The following is a 22,816-nucleotide window of genomic DNA, read 5'->3' on the forward strand; positions in this document are numbered from 1 at the left end:
TGCGTTTGAAGGTAACTTTCATACGTTCTTTCTTGATGAATTCGAAAGCTATGGTCTCTATCGAAAAGGTATCCCAGTATAAAATTTAACTAAAATAAATTTCCTACGAATAGGTGCTGTTCCTTTTTTCTGAACGGCTAACGGTTTGCATGAAGTTACTGAGAGACTATGAAAACCTTGCGAATGGTTTTTGAAAGTATATCGGGTTGCATAAAGCCCAGCGGTAGGGACAGCTGAATCACTCTTTATATAAAATTATTAATGAAATCTCGTTCATGGAAAGGTAAATTATCCCTCCGTAGTTGTTTGGAATGTATAATGATAAATTATAAATTACACACACACACACACATACACACACACACACACACACATATATATATATATATATATATATATATATATATATATATATATATATATATATATATATATATACCTCGGACCGTCTTCCTGCCACCGAACCCAATGTGGCCCAGGAGGTAATCTAATAGGGAGGACACCATGCTGAAGTACTTCATATCTGGGAAGATGTTGATTGCTACATTTCACAAACTCTTCCAAACCGTCACAGATATTTTCTTCGGGACCAAGATCGGGTGAGTAAGAGGATCACCTGAGGGGCGATAGTCTGCCCGAGTGTTGGTCAAATGAGGAATGCATTAGTCAGGCTCTGTGAACGCCGCATTTGTCGTCTCGGAGAAAGAAAGTGTCCATGAAATACCCACCATGAAGATTTAGAAGAAGAACAACATTTGGTCACTTAGTATGTTAGAATAAACGTCCTGGCTCATCTTCACAGCAAGCTGAGTGAATCGACCGATGTCATGGTACGTAAAACATCTCCTCCCGCCCCCCCCCCCCCTCCCCCGGCCCCTCTCTCATACATTATAGATCGGCCAACGGCTTCATGCTGGTGTCCTTGTATCGGACGACCTCCATCATTTGAAACGAGGCAAAAATCACGACTCATCTGACCACACTACGCGCTTTGCAGTCACCTATTGACCTGTCTCTTGTTTGTTTGGCCGATTAAAGACGCGCTGCTTTGTGTGTCGCTGCTGGCAGTGCCATTTCGCGAACTATCCGACTGCAAATGTCCACTGCATTTCCGGCTGCAAACTCTGCGAGATGGACCAGCATTCACTCGCACACTAACAGTTCTTTTTGGGTTTCAAACCGGTTCTCGTTGTCAAGACGTCACACTTGCTTCCGGCCCGCACCGCTTACGAGATTTTTACGACCACTGTTCCTACTCAGTGTGAGTAGTATTCCATTCATCGTTGACACAACTGTGCTGATAAATAAAAAATCGGGTAACTTCATTCGTGGTGTGGTCATGGACAATTCCAAAGACAATAGACGCTTTCTGAGGTTCTGCCTCGTCTCCAAGTCGGTCCACTTTACTGTACTGGTTCGTTACATCGGACTGGCACATACACAGCACATCATTGACATGACTTTCGTCACCGGTGGAGGGTTACATGACCGCTTGGTACCAGTTGTACAGCACTACAAGTCGACCAATCCGCTTTTAATGGGGAGACACAATATGTTGTCAGTTGAGCTTACGTTGGCTACGTTGACAACTACATCTACATGGATACTCTGCATATCACACTCAACTGCTCCGCAGAGGGTTCACCGAACAACTTACAGACAATTTCTTTGTCGTTTCACTGTTGAACAAGACGAGGGAAAAACGATCATTTAAATCTTTGCGAGCGAGCTCTAATTTCTCTTATTTTATTGCGATGATCATTTCTCCCCATGTCAACAAAATATTTTCGCAGTCGGAGAACAATGTTGGTGACAGATTTTGTGAAAAGATCTCGCCGCAACGAAAAACACCTTTCTTTTAAAAACTACCACCGCGCCTTGCATATCATAGGACACTATTGCATGGTAATACAAAACGAGCTGCCTTCCTTTGAACTTTTTCGATGTCCTCCGACAATCCTACCTTGTAACGCTCCCATGCCGCAGTCCCGAAGAGAACGCAGAAGCGTAGTGCAGCGAGCCTCTTTAGTAGATCTGGTGCATCTTCTAGCTGTTCTGCCAGTATAAAGCAGTCTTTAGAAGGGTTTCCCCATGACATTTTCTGTGTGCTCGTTCCAATCGAAATTGTTCACAGGTATTAAGCAGAACTGACAACTTTTAGATTTCTGCGATTTATCGTGTAGTCGAAATTAAACGGATTCCTTCTAATGCCAATATGGAGGAACCCACATTTTTATTATTTAGAGTCAATTGCCACTTTTCGCTGTATACAAATATCGTTTTACAATTGGTTTTGGTCTCCTGATGACTTTTCTTGACAATAAACGGCAGCATCGCCTGAAAACAATCTAAGAGGGCTGCTCAGATTGCTTCTTAAATCGTTTATGTAGATTTGAAACAGTAGAGAGCCTTTAACTCTTCCTTAGGGACCGCCAGATGTCATTTGCGCTTTTTTCAATGAGTATCCGTCAGTTACTACGAACTCTGGCCCTTTCGACAGTAATTAACGATTTCAGTCGTACCACTGATACGATACTCCACAGGCTCGCAATTTGATTAGAAGCTACTTGTTAGGAATTGTGTTAAATGCTTTTTGAAAATGTAGAATATGGAAACGATCTGAGATCCACTGTCGGTGAATAAAGAGCTGTTATGTTTCACAAGAATGATATTTTCTGAATCCGTGTTGACTATGTGTCATTGTATCGTTTCCTTCGGAGTAATTCAGAATGTTCGAACACACTGTTCGTCCCAAAATTCTACTGCAAATCGGCATTAGTGATATGGGTCTGTAATTCAGTGGATTACTGCTATTTCGTTTTTTGTATACTGGTGTGACATGTGGAACTTTACAGTGCTTTGCTACGTATCTTTCGTCTAACCAGCCGTCGTATGTAATTGTCAAATATGGAGCTATTATATCAGCGTATTCTGGAAGGAAACTGATATCGGAAAACGTCCCTTTATTAAGTGATTTAAGTTGCTTCGCTACACCAACTCATGTTGGCAACTGTTCTTGATTAGATTTCTGGAATATTTACTTCGTCTTCTTTGATGGATGAATTTAGGAAAACCGTGTTTTCTAACTCATAGGTAGCATTACATTCGCTACCGCGCAGTGAAGGTATTGATTGTGTCTTACTTTACACATGACCACAATCTCTTTCGATTTTCTGTAGGAATTCGAGACAGAGTTTCGTGACGTCTCGTACTGAAGCCCGCGCTAAGTTTCGAGCTTCTGTAAAACATTTCCGACTTTGATGATGTTTCGTTCTTTCAAATTTGGCGTGCTTTTATCGTTGCTTCTGCAACCGTGTTCTGAAATGTTCTGTGTACCAAGGAGATCAGTCGTGTATCATACTAACTCTTTAGTTTACATCTCTCAATTACTATCGGTACTACTTCTATGACTTTAGGTATTTGGTCTACTCTTACATAATTTGAAAGATAAGTAGATTGTTTCCTAGAAAGGTGTCAGGCTTTTATTTTCTTGTTTAAATAAATATATTTTCCTCTTTTTTATTAAGATTTTCAAAATATCCGTTAATCGTATGTTAAGATAGGCTCTGCTGTTTCTAACACAGCCTAACAAACGAGGTATTCGTGAGTATTCTACACTTAATTATAAGTGTACGTAGTTCGTGTTAACTGAATGCCCACTGACTATTTTTTTGCGCTCTACTTACGAAACTGCTGTCGAAGAACTGAATTAAAATAAAGAGGCGTGGATTGAACTGGAGTTTTAAACACAATTTCTGTAGCGAATTGTTCTATTAGCACACGTTTTCACATTTTCAAAAGGCTGTGTTAAAATGAAACATAAACTCTAAGCTCTATCAGGTTTGAATGGTCAAGTATTCGAAAAAGCGTATCTTGCGTTATTTCTGTAATGTTTGTATCTCCTTCCCAACCACGTTTGAACTATTTTAATGACTGCTAGTGGAATACAAGGAATAACTGCCGTAGGATGACTCTACTTCACACAGAATAGTGTATGAAAAGTGAATACTTACCGTGTGAGTGTACTATATGAATTTTATCGTTGGTATGGATGATTATTAGAGAATTGTTTATTAAAAAATACACTCTGCAAATAAAGAATTTGGGATATGGATACATCAATTTTTGGAAATTTTGTGGTAACTTCCATGGGACCAAACTGCTGAGGTGATCGGTCCCTAGGCTTACACATTACTCAATCGAACACAAGCCCGAGGGAGGACTCGAACCTCCGACGGGGGGATCCGCGCGAACTGTGGCAAGACGACTCAGACCGCACGGCTACCCCCGTACACACTGCTTTGGTTATGTCATGCACAGAAGGGAATCATACAAAGCGACGTGGAATAACAATTTAAGTTATGGGGCTTGTGTTGGGGAGGAGTCCAAACTTGGTTCGACGGTATAGGGTTTTCAAATAAACTATTTGATACCAAGTATGATCCATTGCTGGACGTAGAGCTCTTCCACACTTATCCATAAATTACGATCTTCATTTCTTGCTATGGCATCAATCAGTATTCCATTAGGTCATTGTCTTCGCCTTTGTTTATCAAAGGCAGCTCAATAGAAAGCTTCCTTAGGCCAACACGCAACCTCCCACTGCTCGTTGCAGAACCATAAATTTTTGAACTGTTTCATATTTAAAGTCTATATTTCACTCTAGAAAGTTATTACTAACTTTCTGTTTACTTCTGAATACAGCACTCAGTTTCCCAAATTAACTCCGATTTATTTTTACCGTTGTGCTCTTTTGTTCGTTTGTCCTACTGCTTGTTGCTTACAATTTCCCTAAGTTGTCAGATTTCAGCGGTTTCCAAACTATATGTTTAATCTTCAGCACTCCTATCGTCATTATGACATTATGTTATTTTCCACACAGTGTAATAAGTTTTTACTGTTGTGGTATCTACTGTGTTTAGTTGCTGCATCATTTGGTAAAGTTCGTCTGGATTCGAAACAAACTTACTTTACTTTACTTTTTGTGATAGGAAGTTAACATATTTCAGCTCGGAGTTAGGCTACGTTCAATGTTTACTTGCACTCCTGCCGTAATTCATCGAAAGTGCATTTACGGAGACTGGACAGGTCAGGACATGTTCTGTATCCCGAAATTTGTCACAATCACATTTTTCACCACTTTATGAGGTTTGATTTCGCTAGTGTTACGCCCGTTCTGATGGGTGTACGCATCTCTAAGTCTTTCATTTCAAATTCTCGCGGCTCGTCAAATTCTTTCATCAAGAATCTATTGCGGGATGTAAGTCTTCCAGGTTCGTAGAAGGCAAAAAATAATGTGTGGCGTTCATCGAAAACAAAGTTTTTCAGTGAGTTCTTGACCGACTTTTCGGGTGTTACGGCCCATAAATCCGACCGCTTTGTATACCTCATTGAGCGGCGTGGGTTTCATGCAGACAAAACAATGTCATCTGCATATTGAAACGAGTTGAATTAAGATCCATTTGCCTGTATTCTTTCCTCATCCCCGTTTAAGAGGAGTTTTACTATCTTTTGGTTCAAAAAATCGTTTTTTATATTGAATTTTTGGATCCGTAAAAGTGTTTAGAATCCACCCCTGAGACGGTTTTTCCGAAGACGGAACGGAAATGTTTGTTATTCGCGGTTGAACAAAAAAATGCACCTGCCTGAAATCGGCCTTCTCACGCACCAGATTTTTTCTTTCGGAGGACGAGTTATTGTACCGGTGCTTGAGAGGAAACACACAAAATTCAAATGAAACTTTGAACGCGTATGTTTGGAAGTTAGCCCCCAAGCATTTGCATTCTGGTGCGAAGACTGTGGAGATTGCGACTTTCCTGGCAGTGAGCAGCTTCAACTAAGGGTATTCAGCAATTCTGAAGACCATGACAACGATGGACGTCACCCTGGAACGCAGTTCGCCAAGCGTTCGGATGACCATCGGATTCAAGCGGCCGGAAACCGCTTGTCACCGGACGTACCAGCGGGTCTGGAGCAGCAGGTTTGTGCCAACCAGTCAGGGACCGGTATCTCCCGCCACGCTACTTTAACAATATCATCTTACACCAGCTGCTGTTTTTTTTTCCATCAGTCTACTGACGGGTTTGATGCGGCCCGCCACGAATTCCTTTCCTGTGCTAACCTCTTCATCTCAGAGTAGCACTTGCAACCTATCTCCTCAATTATTTGATGGATGTATTCTAATCTCTGTCTTCCTCTACAGTTTTTGCCCTTTACAGCTCCCTCTAGTACCATGGAAGTCATTCCCTCATGTCTTAGCAGATGTCCTATCATCCTGTCCCTTCTCCTTATCAGTGTTTTCCACATATTCCTTTCCTCTCCGATTCTGCGTAGAACCTCCTCATTCCTTACCTTATCAGTCCACCTAATTTTCAACATTCGTCTATAGCACCACATCTCAAATGCTTCGATTCTCTTCTGTTCTTGTTTTCCCGCAGTCCATGTTTCACTACCATACAATGCTGTACTCCAGACGTACACACTCAGAAATTTCTTCCTCAAATTAAGACCGGTATTTGATATTAGTAGACTTCTCTTGGCCAGAAATGCCTTTTTTGCCATAGCGAGTCTGCTTTTGAGGTCCTCCTTGCTCCGTCCGTCGTTGGTTATTTTACTGCCTAGGTAGCTGAATTCCTTAACTTCACTGACTTCGTGACCATCAATCCTGATGTTAAGTTTCTCGCTGTTCTAATTTCTACTACTTCTCATTACCTTCGTCTTTCTCCGATTTGCTCTCAAACCATGCTGTGTACTCATTAGACTGTTCATTCCGTTCAGCAGATCATTTAATTCTTCTTCACTTTCACTCAGGATAGCAGTGTCATCAGCGAATCGTATCATTGATATCCTTTCACCTTGTATTTTAATTCCACTCCTGAACCTTTCTTTTATTTCCATCATTGCTTCCTCGATATACAGATTGAAGAGTAGGGGCGAAAGGCTACAGCCTTGTTTTACACCCTTCTTAATACGAGCACTTCGTTCTTGATCGTCCACTCTTATTATTCCTTCTTGGTTGTTGTACATATTGTATAAGACCCGTCTCTCCCTATAGCTTACCCCTACTTTTTTCAGAATCTCGAACAGCTTGCACCATTTTCTATTGTCGAACGCTTTTTCCAGGTCGACAAATCCTATGAACGTGTTTTGATTTTTCTTTAGCCTTACTTCCATTATTAGCCTTAACGTCAGAATTGCCTCTCTCGTGCCTTTACTTTTCCTAAAGCCAAACTGATCGTCACCTTGCTCATTCTCAATTTTCTTTTCCATTCTTCTGTATATTATTCTTGTAAGCAGCTTCGATGCATGAGCTGTTAAGCTGATTGTGCGATAATTCTCGCACTTGTCAGCTCTTGCCGTCTTCGGAATTGTGTGGATGATGCTTTTCCGAAAGTCAGATGTTATGACGCCAGACTCATATATTCTTCACACCAACGTGAATAGTCGTTTAGTTGCCACTTCCCCTAATGATTTTAGAAATTCTCATGGAATGTTATCTATCCCTTCTGCCTTATTTGACCGTAAGTCCTCCAAAGCTCTTTTAAATTCCGATTCTAATTCTGGATCCCCTATCTCTTCTAAATCGACTCCTGTTTCTTCTTCTATCACATCAGACAAATCTTCACCCTCATAGAGGCTTTCAATGTATTCTTTCCACCTATCTGCTCTCTCCTCTGCATTTAACAGTGGAATTCCCGTTGCATTCTTAATGTTACCACAGTTACTTTTAATGCCACCAAAGGTTGTTTTGACTTTCCTGTATGCTGAGTCTGTCCTTCCGACAATCATATCTTTTTCGATGTCTTCACATTTTTCCTGCAGCCATTTCGTCTTAGCTTCCCTGCACTTCCTATTTATTTCATTCCTCAGCGACTTGTATTTCTGTCTTCCTGATTTTCCCGGAACATGTTTGTACGTCCTCCTTTCATCAATCAACTGAAGTATTTCTTCTGTTACCCATGGTTTCTTCGCAGCTACCTTCTTTGTGCCTACGTTTTCCTTCCCACCTTCTGTGATGGCCCTTTTTAGAGAAGTCCACTCCTCTTCAACTGTGCTGCCTACTGCGCTATTCCTTATTGCTGTATCTATAGCGTTAGAGAACTTCAAACGTATCTCGTCATTCCTTAGAATTTCCATATCCCACTTCTTTGCGTATTGATTCTTCCTGACTAATGTCTTGAACTTCAGAGTACTCTTCATCACTACTATATTGTGATCTGAGTCTATATCTGCTCCTGGGTACGCCTTACAATCCAGTATCTGATTTCGGAATCTCTGTCTGACCATGATGTAATCTAATTGAAATCTTCCTGTATCTCCTGGCCTTTTCCAAGTATACCTCCTCCTCTTGTGATTCTTGAACAGGATATTCGCTATTACTACCTGAAACTTGTTACAGAACTCAATTAGTCTTTCTCCTCTTTCATTCCTTGTCCCAAGACCATATTCTCCTGTAACCTTTTCTTCTACTCCTTCCCCTACAACTGCATTCCAGTCGCCCATGACTATTAGATTTTCATCCCCCTTTACATACTGCATTACCCTCTCAATATCCTCATACACTTTCTCTATCTGTTCATCTTCAGCTTGCGACGTCGGCATGTATACCTGAACTGTCGTTGTCGGCGTTGGTCTGCTGTCGATTCTGATTAGAACAACCCGGTCACTGATCTGTTCACCGTAACACACCCTCTGCCGTACCTTCCTATTCATAACGAATCCTACACCTGTTATACCATTTTCTGCTGCTGTTGATATTACCCGATACTCATCTGACCAGAAATCCTTGTCTTCCTTCCACTTCACTGCACTGACCCCTACTACATCTAGATTGAGCCTTTGCATTTCCCTTTTCAGATTTTCTAGTTTTCCTACCACGTTTAAGCTTCTGACATTCCACGCCCCGACTCGTAGAACATTATCCTTTCGTTGATTATTCAATCTTTTTCTCATGGTAACCTTCCCCTTGGCAGTCCCCTCCCGGAGATCCGAATGGGGGACTATTCTTGAATCTTTTGCCAATGGAGAGATCATCATGATACTTCTTCAACTACAGGCCACATGTCCTGTGGATACACGTTACGTGTTTTTACTGCAGTGGTTTCCATTGCCTTCTGCATCCTCATGTCGTTGATCATTGCTGATTCTTCCGCCTTTAGGGGCAATTTCCCACCCCTAGGACAAGAGAGTGCCCTGAACCTCTATCCGCTTTTCCGCCCTCTTTGACAAGGCCGTTGGCATAATGAGGTGGACTTCTTATGCCGGAAGTCTTTCGGCCGCCAATGCTGATTATTTATCAAAATTTAGGCAGTGGTGGGGATCGAACCCGGGACCGAAGACGTTTTGATTATGAATCAAAGACCCTACACCCCGTTTTTTTTTATCGTAGTGTTTTGTCGTTGCGGACGTCGCAAGACATCCTGTTCAAGTTCGGTGGTTGATCCTTCCACTCAGTTTTTTATTACAGAGGCCAACCGGCTACCCCTAGACCACGGGTGAACGTACGTTGCGTACTATTGCATTTATATGTAGTCAAAACTTCAAACGCGTTTTTCTCGAAATGACTTTTTTTATCGCACGGTATGGTAACTCAAAATATACTGAACCGATTGGCATGATTCTTTGTTTCCGACGAAGCTAACTAAATTGTCTAGGAGCTGTACCACTTTTATTCCGATCCATCAACTATAAATATTTTTACTTAGCGGAAGAAGTCGAAAAAAGATGAAAAATCTCTATTTTTTTCAAATGGCCCCCATTTTGTTTCATATGGTCTAAATAACTTAAGCGAGGTACAACTCCTAACGTTAACTCAATTTTGATTTCAGACGAACCGACTGACCTGTAACAACCGCGCGTGGAGGTCTACATTGAAATTTTGTTTCGTTCCGTCGGCACTTCCGCCTTTGCTCTTCGACATTCCCGGTCGAAAAAGTCCAGTTTGTAGAGGATATATCAATAAACATTTTGACCAAATTTGATATTGATATCTATAACAGATACCGAGAAAAGAAAAAATTCCGAAAGAACATGCTTTTTTCAGGCCAAAGATAGGAAACCTCCGCTTAATAATTTGAAGGTTTCTTTACACGAAAGCTGACAAGTGTCGCCTTGCCTAACATCTTTTTCAATTCTCTTAATGTAATCGAATGGAAACTGTAGCCCTGTTGTAAACTAATGTACGTAGATTTTGTTCGTTGATCCTCAAGTGCTGCCACCGTAGACTTTACTGATACCAAGTCAAACGCTTTCTCATTGTCTACAAACTCCACTGATAGAAATAACTGATATCCGTTGCTTACTTCTATGATTTCGTTGGCCGCCGGCCACTGCGATATACCCACTTCTGAAGCCAGCTGTTTCTTTTGGTCAGGTGAAGCTTAAGATTTTTAGCCATGGTTAATTAGTAAAACATGAATCAACTTGCAGATTATTTCCTGCCACGCACATCTACCACAATGATCGTGACGATAAAATTAGAAAACTTCCGCTTATAAGAATGTATACGGACAGTCTCTCTCGCCGCGAAGATGCATGAATGGAACGGGAAGAGCAATAGGGAGTGAACACACTCCACTGCAGCCAGCTTCACAAACCGACTGACTACAGCATATCATGTCTCCGATTCTATGAGATCGAAACAGAGGTGGCGGGGAAATCTAAAACAACTGGGCGGAGTCTGTTAATGGCACATCTTTCATTGGCTGTCATCCTCTGGTGACGAGCATTTTTTTTTTTCCGGCGCTGGAATCAGACCGGCCGTCTCCGCGTCTGACATTTGGATCCAAGTGTTGATTAGCACCTCGACTATTCTTGAGATGATGATCACCTGTTTCCTTATGCTTATATGTTTCATCTATGTGTACCTCATTCCCGCATTCTCTCACTACAATCTTTCCTTGCCTAACGGTTCCTCTTTTATCCTCTGCGTTCTCGCCTTTTCCCAAACCTCTTTCTCCATTCTGTAACATCTCTTCCTGTTAGTCTTGCGACCCATCCCCTCATTCTCTCTCTCTCCCTCTGTCTAAGGCAAATGGCTGGATATTACTATTCAAGAAAATGACACGGCCGATTTCTTTCCTCGTTGTTATTGTTGTGGTCTTCAGTCCTGAGACTGGTTTGAAGCAGCTCTCCATGTTACTCTATCCTGTGCAAGCTTCTTCATCTCCCAGTACCTACTGCAACCTACAGCCTTCTGAATCTGTTTAGTGTATTCATCTCTTGGTCTCCCTCTACGATATTCACCCTCCACGCTGCCCTCCAATACTAAACTGGTGGTCCCTTGATGCCTCAGAACATCTTCTACCAACCGATCCCTTCTTCTAGTGAAGTTGTGCCACAAACTTCTCTTCTCCCCAACCCTATTCAATACCTCCTCATAAGTTATGTGATCTACCCATCTAATCTTCAGGATTCTGCTGTAGCACCACATTTCGAAAGCTTCTATTCTCTTCTTGTCCAAACTAGTTATCGTCCATGTTTCACCTCCATACACGTCTACGGTCCATACAAATACTTTCAGAAACTACTTCCTGACACTTAAATCAATACTCGATGTTAACAAATTTCTCTTCTTCAGAAACGCTTTCCTTGCCATTGCCAGTCTACATTTTATATCCTCTCTACTTCGACCACCATCAGTTATTTTGCTCCCCAAATAGCAAAACTCCTTTACTACTTTAAGTGCCTCATTTCCTAATCTAATTCCCTCAGCATCACCCGACTTAATTCGACTATATCCCATTATCCTCGTTTTGCTTTTGTTGATGTTCATCTTATATCCTCGTTTCAAGACACTGTCCATTCCATTCAACTGTTCTTCCAAGTCCTTTGCTGTCTCTGACAAAATTACAATGTCATCGGCGAACCTCAAAGTTTATATTTCTTCTCCCTGGATTTTAATACCTACTCCGAATTTTTCTTTTGTTTTCTTTACTGCTTGCTCAATATACAAATTGAATAACATCGGGGAGAGGCTACAACCCTGTCTTACTCCCTTCCCTTTCATGTCCCTCGACTCTTATAACTGCCATCTGGTTTCTGTACAAATTGTAAATAGCCTTTCGCTCGCTGTATTTTACCCCTGCCACCTTCAGAATTTGAAAGAGAGTATTCCAGTCAACATCGTCCAAAGCTTTCTCTAAGTCTACAAATGCTAGAAACGTAGGCTTGACCTTCCTTAATCTAGCTTCTAAGATAAGTCGTAAGGTCAGTATTGCCTCACGTGTTCCTGTATTTCTACGGAATCCAAACTGATCTTCCCCGAGGTCGGCTTCTACTAGTTTTTCCACTCGTCTGTAAAGAATTCGTGTTAGTATTTTGCAGCTGTGGATTATTAAACAGATAGTTCGGTAATTTTCACATCTGTCAACACCTGCTTTCTTTGGGATTGGAATTATTATATTCTTCTTGAAGTCTGAGAGTATTTCGCCTGTCTCATACATCTTGCTCACCAGATGGTAGAGTTTTGTCAGGACTGGCTCTCCCAAGGCCGTCAGAAGTTCCAATGGAATTTTGTCTACTCCGGATCCTTGTTTCGACTCAGGTCTTTCAGTGCTCTGTCAAACTATTCACGCAGTATCGTATCTCCCATTTCATCTTCATCCACATCCTCTTCCATTTCCATAAAATTGTCCTCAAGTACATCGGCCTTGTATAGACCCTCTATATACTCCCTCCACCCTTCTGCTTTCCCTTCTTTGCTTAGAACTGGGTTTCCATCAAAGCTCTTGATATTCATACAAGTGGCTCTCTTTTGTCCCAAGGTCTCTTTAATTATCCTCATCTTTCCAAAATCCTGTCTCGTGCTAAGTCTGGAATGACAACGTCGTCGACTGGACGTTAAATCCTAAACCTCAATAATTCCTCACTCTCATTTTCTCTTTTGTCATTCTCTCTCGCAGCTTTCACTCTGACACCCCTCATCCCCCCTCTCTCTTCCTGTCACTTTTCGCTATATCTGTCACTTCTCTCCTCCTCTCCCACTACTGCTTCACTCTCTCTGTCTCTGTCTCTCTCTGTCTCTCTCTCTCTCTCGTACACTCACAAGTCCGTACACACAGTGTGAAAGCGGAACAGAGACAGAGGCGCAGGAACATCGGCGCTTCACACTCCGCTCGCAAATCCCGAATGACGCAAGACGCTGACAGGTGTGGCGGCAGACAGTCGGGGAGCCCCGCGGGTGCCACAGCCAGGTTTTGACGGTGCGGCGGGCGGCAGGCGGCGCGCGGACCCGCAGCTCCGCGCCGGCAAGTCGCAATATCACGCTGGCCGAACACAAGTGCGCCATAGCGGCGCTCCCGATGTCCACCCCTAATTAAAAGCCGCACTCGCAAACACCGCCCACCGCCCCCGGCGCGACCCTCCGCCCGCGGCGCGCATAGTTTCATCTAAATGTTTGAACCCCATTGCCCGCTAACTGCATACAGCAATAACCATTCCAATTAGACCTAATGATTCGTGTATGTATTTGCCTTGCTTTTTTAAGTTGCGCGCGGTGCTCGGCCACGGTTTCGCTGCTACGGCTACTACTGCCGTTGCTGTTGTTGTTGTTGCTGGCGGCACTGGAGAACGCGCCAGAGTTCGTCGTCTGTCCTCTTCCCATTCCACCGCTCCCCTTTTTTTAATCCCTTCCCCTTTCCATTCCCTCGCTCCCACCCCCTCTTTTTTTTGTAATCCGGAGTTCGTCTGCAGCAGCTGTAATCGCGTTATCAAATGTAGCATGACGTCATGTTCCACGTCATATCCCACTCTTCATTTTCTGGGACGGTGTAAATATCGCGCGGCCGCGACGGCCAGTGGTATGCACCAATTACACGGTCCAGCCGGCGCGGCGCTTCTTGGCTTTTGTCCTTGCTGCGGCCGCTGCTGCCCCGCCCTCTCTGCGACAACATCTAAACCGGCGGCCGGCGCCGCGTTCTCCATTACGCTGGTATTTCTGCGTCCGGCCGCTGCCGCCGCCGCTGCCGTCTGCCCATTATGACCAGGCGCCGGATGGGACGAGCCTCGAATGCTTCGCCGCCGCAGATTAAGAGTATTAATCACCGAAATGTCTTCACGGATAACGTTCCCGGTGCCTCTTCCAGTCACATGTCGCCTTTGTCTCGCGCTGTGGACGCGTTTTGGTCAGCATTTCGGTGCTGTTTCTGCAGTATTGCTCTTCTATCTAGGCTTTGCAACTAAAGAAGCGCCACGATAAGGTATTCTGGAGAAAGAGACATGAATTCCCCGCCTGTAGAATGAAGGCTTTCACGACCGGGTGACATGGCTGTTGATATACTTTCCGGGATGTGAGGTCGTGGTCCAAGAACTTTTTCTGCTCCTTACGTCGGCAAGACTCAGCGGAGCCAGCGCCTCTGAGGAAGTCCAGCGCAGTCCTGGACGAAACGTAAGGAGCAGAAAAAGTTCTTGGACCGCGACCTCACACCCCGGAAAGTGTATCAACAGCCAATTCCCCGCCTGATCGGCGTGATGTAAATTTTCCCATGTCTGCCGAAATTACACTACTGGCCATTAAAATTGCTGCACTACGAAGATGACGTGCCACAGACGCGACATTTAACCGACAGGAAGAAGATGCTGTGATATGCAAATGATTAGCTTTTCAGAGCATTCACACAAGGCTGCAGCCGGTGGCGGCACCTACAACGCCCTGACATGAGGAAAGTTTCCCACCGATTTCTCCTACACAAACAGCAGTTGACGGGCGTTGCCTGGTGAAACGTTGTTGTGATGCCTCGTGTAAGGAGGAGAAATGCGTACCATCACGTTTCCGACTTTGATAAAGGTCGGAGTAGCCTATCGCGATTGCGGTTTATCGTATCGCGACATTGCTGCTGGCGTTGGTCGAAATCCAATGACTTTTAGCAGAATATGGAATCGCTGGTTCAGGAGGGTAATACGGAACGCCATGCTGGATCCCAACGGCCTCGTATCACTAACAGTCCAGATGACAGGCATCTTATCTGCAGGCTCTAACGGATCGCGCAGCCACGTCACGTTCCCGAGTCAACAGATGGGGAAGTCTGCAAGACAACAACCATCTGCACGAACAGTTCGACGACGTTTGTAGCAGCATGGACTATCAGCTCGGAGATCATGGCCGCGGTTACCCTTGACGTTGCATCACAGTAAGTAGTGCGTGCGATGGTGTACTCAACGACGAAATTGTGTGCACGAATGGCAAAACGTAATTTTTTCGGATGAATCCTGGTCTGTTTACAGTATCATGATGGTCGCATCCGTGTTTGGTGACATCGCGGTGAAGGCACATTGGAAGCGTGAATTCGTCATCGCCATACTGGCGTATCACCCGGCGTGATGGTATGGGGTGCCATTCGTTACACGTCTCGGTCACCTCTTGCTCTCATTGACGGCAATTTAAACAGTGAACGTGACATTTCAGATTTGTTACGCCCCGTGGCTTTACGCTTCATTCGATCCTTGCGAAACGCTACATTTCAGCAGGATAATGCACTACCGCATGTTGCAGGTCCTGTACGGGCCTTTCTGGACACAGAAAATGTTCGATTGCTGCCCTGGCCAGCACATTTTCGAGATCTCTCACCAACTGAAAACGTCTGGTCAAGGGTGGCCGAGCAACTGGCTCGTCACAATACGCTAGTCATTACTCTTGATGAACTGTGGTATCGTGTTGAAACTGCATGGGCAGCTGAACCTGTACACGCCATCCAAGCTCTGTTTGACTCAATGTCCAGGCGTATCAAGACCGTTATTACGGCCAGAGCTGGTTGTTCTGGGTACTGTTTTCTCAGGATCTATGCACCCAAACTGCGTGAAAATGTAATCACATATCAGTTCTAGTATAATATATTTGTCCAATGAATACCCTTTCATCATCTGCATTTCTTCATGGTGTAGCAATTTTAATGTCCAGTAGTGTACTTCAAGGAAACACCGAGAAGGTTCCCACATACTATCAGATTAAATTCCTCCCTCCCCCCTTCTCACGCAACTGTGCTATTACTGTCGGACGTCGGCGGAGCATTATTTTTCACCTTCCTTTCCGTTTCTGCAATCAACTCTAACGCGAAAGTTAGTCAGAATGGCCCTAATAAACTGAAACTTGGAGATTAAATCAATTATTTGTCTTGATCACTTTTCTACGTCACACTACACAGCCTAATGTGTTTCACGTGAAGCCGTCATTAGGATTTCCGTCTCCGCAGCTGAGTGATTTCTGCGTTACCGATACAGATCGTTTCGTGTAGCGGAGGGTCATTCATCGTTTGGTACCGACTGGCGACCGTCTTTTTCGTATACGCCCACTGATCAATGTGACTAATGTCATCACGATGATAAGGTACTTCCCACGCTATTGTCCTATGGACGGGATTATTATCCATACATTCGTCGACAGTTGGCTTTTTTCTCCCGAGGGCCTGAGTCCTCTTTTTCGGATGAATCTTTTATTCGTCCAGATGTATTTTTTTTTCCTGAGACAAAAACGATTACGATCGTCTGGCTCCTGGCTCACTGCGTTCACTATGTTATTGAAGAGACAACGACCCTGATCCCCATGTCTTTCACCAATATCTGGAGGCCACATACACTATGTCATCAAAAGCATCCGAACACCCCCAAAAACATACGTTTTTCATATTAGGTGCATTGTGCTGCCACCTACTGCCAAGTACTCCATATCAGCGACCTCAGTAGTCATTATCGTGAGAGTGCAGAATGGGGCGCTTCCGCGGAACTCACGGACTTCGAACGTGGTCAGGTGATTGGGTGTCACTTGTGTCATACGTCTGTAACCGAGATTTCCACATTCCTGAATATCCATAGTTCCACTGTTCCCAATGTGATAGTGAAGCGGAAACGTGAAGGGTCATGTACAGCACAAAAGCTTGCAGGCCGACCTCGTCTCTTGATTGACAGAGACGGCCGACAGTTGAAGAGGGCCGTAATGTGTAACAGGCAGACATGTATCCAGAATCACACATGATTTCCAAACTCTATCAGGATCCACTGCAAGTACTATGACAGTTAGGCGGAAGGTGAGAAAACTTGGATTTCATGGTCGAGCGACTGCTCATAAGCCATTCATCACGCCAGTAAATGCCAAACGACGCCTCGCTTGGTGTAAGGAGCGTAAACATTGGACTACTCAATAGTGGAAAAAGGTTGTGTGGAGTGACAAATCACGGTACACAATGTGGCGATGCGATGGCAGGGTGTATGTATGGCGAATGTCCTCTGAACGTCATCTGCCAGCGTGAGTAGTGCCAGCAGTAAATTCGGAGGCGGTGGTGTTACGGGGTGGTCGTATTTTTCATGGAGGGGGGGGGGCTTTTACCCTTCGTTGTTTTACGTGGCACTATCACAGCACCTTCTTGCTTCCCACTGTTGAAGAGCAATTCGGGGATGACGATTGCATCTTTCAACACGATCGAGCACCTATTCATAATGCACGACCTGTGGCGGAGTGGTTACTCGACAATAACATCCCTGTAATGGACTGGCCTGCACAGAGTCCTGTCCTGAAACCTATAGAACACCTTTGGGATGTTTTGGAACGCCGACTTCGTGCCAGGCCTCACCGAGCGACATCCATGCCTCTCTTCCTACCTTCCAAACTTTACAGAAGCTCTCCTGTTCGCAGTTCGCTTGGGTAGCTCAGTTGGTAGAGCACTTGCCCGCGAAAGGCAAAGGTCCCGAGTTGGAGTCTCGGTCCGGCACACAGTTTTAATCTGCCAGAAAGTTTCATATCAGCGCACACTCCGCTGCAGGGTGAAAATTTCAGTCATAAGAAACATGTTTCTCTCGCTTGCTTCAGGTCTCCGCAGTATACGATTATAAGCACCATACGTGCTTTCTACGATGGAATTCCCATTTTCTTTGGTTTTGTGCATCTGGGACATCACCGCTACATTTCTGAATGCAAGATGCCTAAAAAAATCACCAGAAACGAAGTACCGTCATCAACATTTAGGGACAGAGACTAGTAGTAATGATAGGAATGCACGAATGCTACCATCGCGCACTCAGGATAAGCGCAGAAACTCCAGCATATCCTTATCTGTGCGAGTGATGATTTTAAGTGCATCCTCATGCGAGCATATTTTCCGCAAAGAAAATGCGTTTACGACAGATGAACAACGGCGTGATTACATGCAGGCTACTGGGGGTGTCTAAAGTTTCTGGAATTTGGTGACTTTTATTTTATGGACATTACGGAATGATCTACAGCATATTTCTGGCCTTGCCATTTTATTTTCTGATGCTATAGACTTTATCAGGCGTAGAAACACGCCTTGGAAGAGTAACGTTAAACACCCACAGTATTGCGTCCTTGATCAATTTTGTTACAACGGCATTAGGTCGTGGTACAGGGCACATTCTGCCCTTGACGTCTCGTCTGCTAATGATGGAGACATCGTCAGCAATAGACGAGACGATAGGCACAGAAACATACACTAGGCCGCTGCCTAACCCCCCCCCCCCCTCCCCCCAAAAAAAGAAGAAAAACAAAAATCACGAAGGACACAAACACCGACCGTGAAAGTGTTCATTATCACTGGAAATTCTCAGCTAAAGTCCACAACACAGCATGCCCACTCTAGTCCAACGACAGCAGTAAGAATGATAAGGCGATGGGCTCAGGACAAAAGTGTGGCAAGAAGAGTAGATACTGGTGCTTCTACAAGCACGGCACCACGAAAAAATTGTAGGATTATTCGACTGGTTCTGTGTAACAGATGGGTGGCAACAGCTGAAATTGGGGGAAAGGTTACAAGCAGAATGGCACCACGAACAGCCAGGGATAGACTGCTGGCAGCTGTCTCGAGATTTGCCATGCGTCATTTACCGCTGACACCATAAACACAAGCAATAGAGATTCGTGAGACCCTAAGTCAACCGTCACAGTAAGTGGAATTTTGCTATGTTCAGCGAAAGGTCTCGCTTTGTGGCGGTGAGACGGAAGCCACTATGTGCGTAGAAGACCTGTTGAAAGGTCGCAGGAGGCAGCGATATCGAGACTCGTACGTCTCCAACTACTGGCAATTGTTGAAGGGAAGCCGTATGCTCGCCTGTACGTGGCAAGAATGGTAAACGCTGTTATCATGCGATCTATTACCGGGATATCAAATGACATATTCTAGCTGGATAATGCAAGACTCACGCACTTGAAAAACGCTTTCAGGAATTTATGGATACTTGACTGCCCTGCTCAGTACTCTGACTTGTCGCCGATAGGATACGTCGGTACTCTGATGGGAAGACGTATACTCCTATACCAGGCTCCATACACCAATTTCCACCAAACGAGATTCTTCAATTCGAAGCAGTATATAGCGGATTTCGTACCGTTAGTCGGGTTAGATTCTTATGAGTCAGCTTCAGAACCAGTGTCTTGTTATGGCAGTAACAAGCCAAGTCATCAAGCGCTCGTTTTGGCCACCTTTTTATAAACAGCTTATTTTGGCGTATCAATTTAAGTGGTCACCACCAGCGCTTGGTGACGACCTGGCGTGCTGTCTTCACAACAAAATACTTGAGCCGGTACGTCTCGCTATTTAAATTATTTTTTGCTTGTTTTTATACCACCCGCCTTCCCAGTACTCGCAGCGATGGCAGTATCGAGATCCAAAGTCCCTGGTCGTCGCATCTCTTTGGCGTGTCGGCTTCCAGCGCGCCGCGAGGCGACAGAATGAGGAAGAAGGGGTTACTGTGAGTTAGGTCTGGACTTTGCGTGAGGAGCGACGTCGGTGTCGGAGGGCAAGGACGCTTGGTCGGTGGACCCCGCAGGAGCAGTCGATTGGGGACGGAACGCTGTGGGCTCGAAGATCCTAGTGTGGAGGGCCGGTGTTGTACCGATGGCGGCCATCGTGTGGCCAATCAAGGGCTGAGAAGGGATTTCTTGATTCTGCCCTTGGATTCCGACGAGAATTAAGGCAAGTTTGGTGTATGAGGTGAACATCAGTATTCCAAAAAGCCGGCCAGGGTGGCCGAGCTGTTCTAGGCGCTTCAGTCTGGAACCGCGCGACCGCTACGGTCGCAGGTTCGAATCCTGTCTCGGGCATAGATGTGTGTCATGTCCTTAGATTAGTTAGGTTTAAGTAGTTCTAAGTTCTGGGGGACTGATGACCTCAGAAGTTAAGTCCCATAGTGTTCAGAGCCATTTATTCTAAAAAGGTGAACGTTGTTGGGGCGTATTGCAGACTTGTGAGTGGTGTGAGCTCTGCTTCGGGACTGCAGTCTGCAGTTAGAGCGCTGATTGGGAGGAGAGTGTTGATATCGGTATTGTCATCTATTCAGCTGCTTTAAAATAGATGACTGTTTTGGATCAAAGGTGGATCTACGTGAAGGACCGAATGATTACTTGTCTCACTAAGAAACTTAAGTCGGCCCCCAGAGTGTTAAACTCTGTTATCTACAGTTATAACGAGTAATTTGACACTCTGGTAGCGTACACGAGTGAACTTTCGAGGTACTGTTAAGTGTTTGTAGTAATGGAAAGATTGACTGTGGAGCTTTTCAGTCGGATGCTTATGAATCGTGTTAATTGCAATTCACTTCTTATGGTATTTTAGGTTCTTCTTGTTGTGGCTAAATCACCGATAGTATTTTCCTAATTTAGCTTGCGACGTCATTCTCTGGTTTGGTGTGCCCCCCCCCCCTCCTTCCCCCTCAAAGAGTTTAAAGCCCCAAATATTTTCTTACTGTCTTTGGTGAGGTGATCAATATTTTATTGCGTTTAGAGATCACAGGTGACATCTAGGAAAATTTTGGTATTGCCATGTGACGTTAGAATGTTTTATTTAACCGTGCATTATGCAATTTTTATTTTTTTCCTTTGCTTAAAAAGGAATTTTGAGTTTTATGCGTTGTAAATTGATTCTGAGAGCTGTTCTTTGATCTTTTATTGTTTAAGAGACTGTTGGTTAAATAATGCTTCAGGAAGATTCATTAAGGAACTATACTGAGGATCTTGCTGCCCATGATAACCGATGTACACTTACTATTTTAAAATCAAGTTAATAAAGTTGCAAAATTTTAAAGGTTAAAAAAAACTTTTATTAGAGAAACGGTGCCTGCCCGTACTCCCCACAACTTCCACATATTCAAACTACTGGCTTTCGAGCGTTGTCTGAGGGAAAATGTCAGTACTGATTCTAGTGACCCATGGGAGTTTAATGCAGTTATCCGTCATAAACCGACCACATGTGATCAAATTATTTGCGAATAAAATAGTGTATTTCAAATAGATCGTTTGCTCCAGTTTTACAATGTAGAATTTCGTTAACATGAACTGGCACAACAAGCGTTACAGGCATCGCTATACAGTCCAAAAGACGACATTAGGAGGTCGTTAGCTTCCGCGCCATAGCAAAAGCAAGAGTGTATTCGTGTCTGTCGATGTCACTCCCCGTGCTGGCTGTTATGGGTATTAGTTGAGAATTAATTAATACCCGCAATCCGACGAACATGTCTACAAAGTTCGGTAAATACCGGTCAGGTGCGTCAAGGTGGCTGCGTGAGCCACATTTGGTGCGCGGCACCCCGTGCTTGGTGTGGGGGCCGGCGGTCCAGTGCTGCAGGCCGCTCGCCGCTCACGGCAACACCGGCTCAAAGGAAGGCCTCGGCGCTTGCTGGTGACGTCACGTCAGCTAGACACGGCGAACGCCAGGTCTCTTGCAGGCATACTCATAATGGTGGTGTCTCCCTCTCTGACACAGGAAAATGTGAAACTATTGGCGGTATTTGACCAACACACATTATTCTGAGAGATTTCTGCAATCAGTTAATTGTGCAATTCATTACACTTCTTAGCAAATAGTGTACTCCTGAACTTAAATTTCCACCTGTTTTAAGGATTGACATACGGAAACAACTTCATGGTCCAGCAGCAACAGAATTCGTGCTCCTTTACCTTACTTGTAAATCTGAGGAAGTTACGTTTGTACTGGGTTGCTTTTACAAGAAACTGTGAACATATTGATGCTCTTCTTTAGATATCTTGGTTCACTATGGGGTGAGGAGCACTGAATGTTAATGAAATATATTGCGATTGTACACGTTGGGGGAGGGGGTGGGGGACAGAAGAAGAGGCAAAAGAGAGATACTTGTTCCATCAAATAAAATTTTTTTATCTTATAAAGTTTCTCCTTTCAGTTGCAAGAGCGGAATATTTATCTTTTCTAATGTGCATGTTTAAAAAAGTTTAAGCTCAGCAGTATTTCCGATGTATGAATCTATTTTGTTTCCTGTTTAGAATTCTTTTCGTTCCAAACGACTGTAATCTAATGACTGGCAACAGTTGGACATTTACACGTGTAAATTAGTTCACATTTCCAGTGACGATGTCAAACGAAAATAAATAAATAAAAAAATAAAAGAAACGAGTTAATTGTAAGGGGGTTGGGGTAAGTTTCGATAAAAAATGGATCAAGTAAATATAGTCACTTGAATATAAAATTTCCGAAGCTTGCAAAAGGGCAAAGCATCTTCTCATATTGATCTACGTTTGTTTCGACAGGATTCAGTAATACAGAACTACGATCTTCATTTGTAGCTTTGCGATAGTAAGAAAATCTTTCATCTAAATAAAACTGCAGAATCCAAAACAATACCAAACATTTTGTCCAAAAATAAGAGAGTTATGGTGATAAGCACGCCCAGGCGTTTGTGGCTGCAACAGACGTGGCGTTCGCCGTACCTCGCTGACGTGACGTCACGAACAAGCGCCGAGGCCTTGGTGTTGGTGACGGGCCGCAGCCGCGCCCTCTGGCGGCCCGGAGAGCCGGGGCGCCAAGTGCCGGCCGGCCGGCCACTTGGAGGGCACGGCGCGAGC

This window comes from Schistocerca gregaria, chromosome 8 (assembly GCF_023897955.1).
Source record: "Schistocerca gregaria isolate iqSchGreg1 chromosome 8, iqSchGreg1.2, whole genome shotgun sequence".
NCBI lineage: Eukaryota > Metazoa > Arthropoda > Insecta > Orthoptera > Acrididae > Schistocerca > Schistocerca gregaria.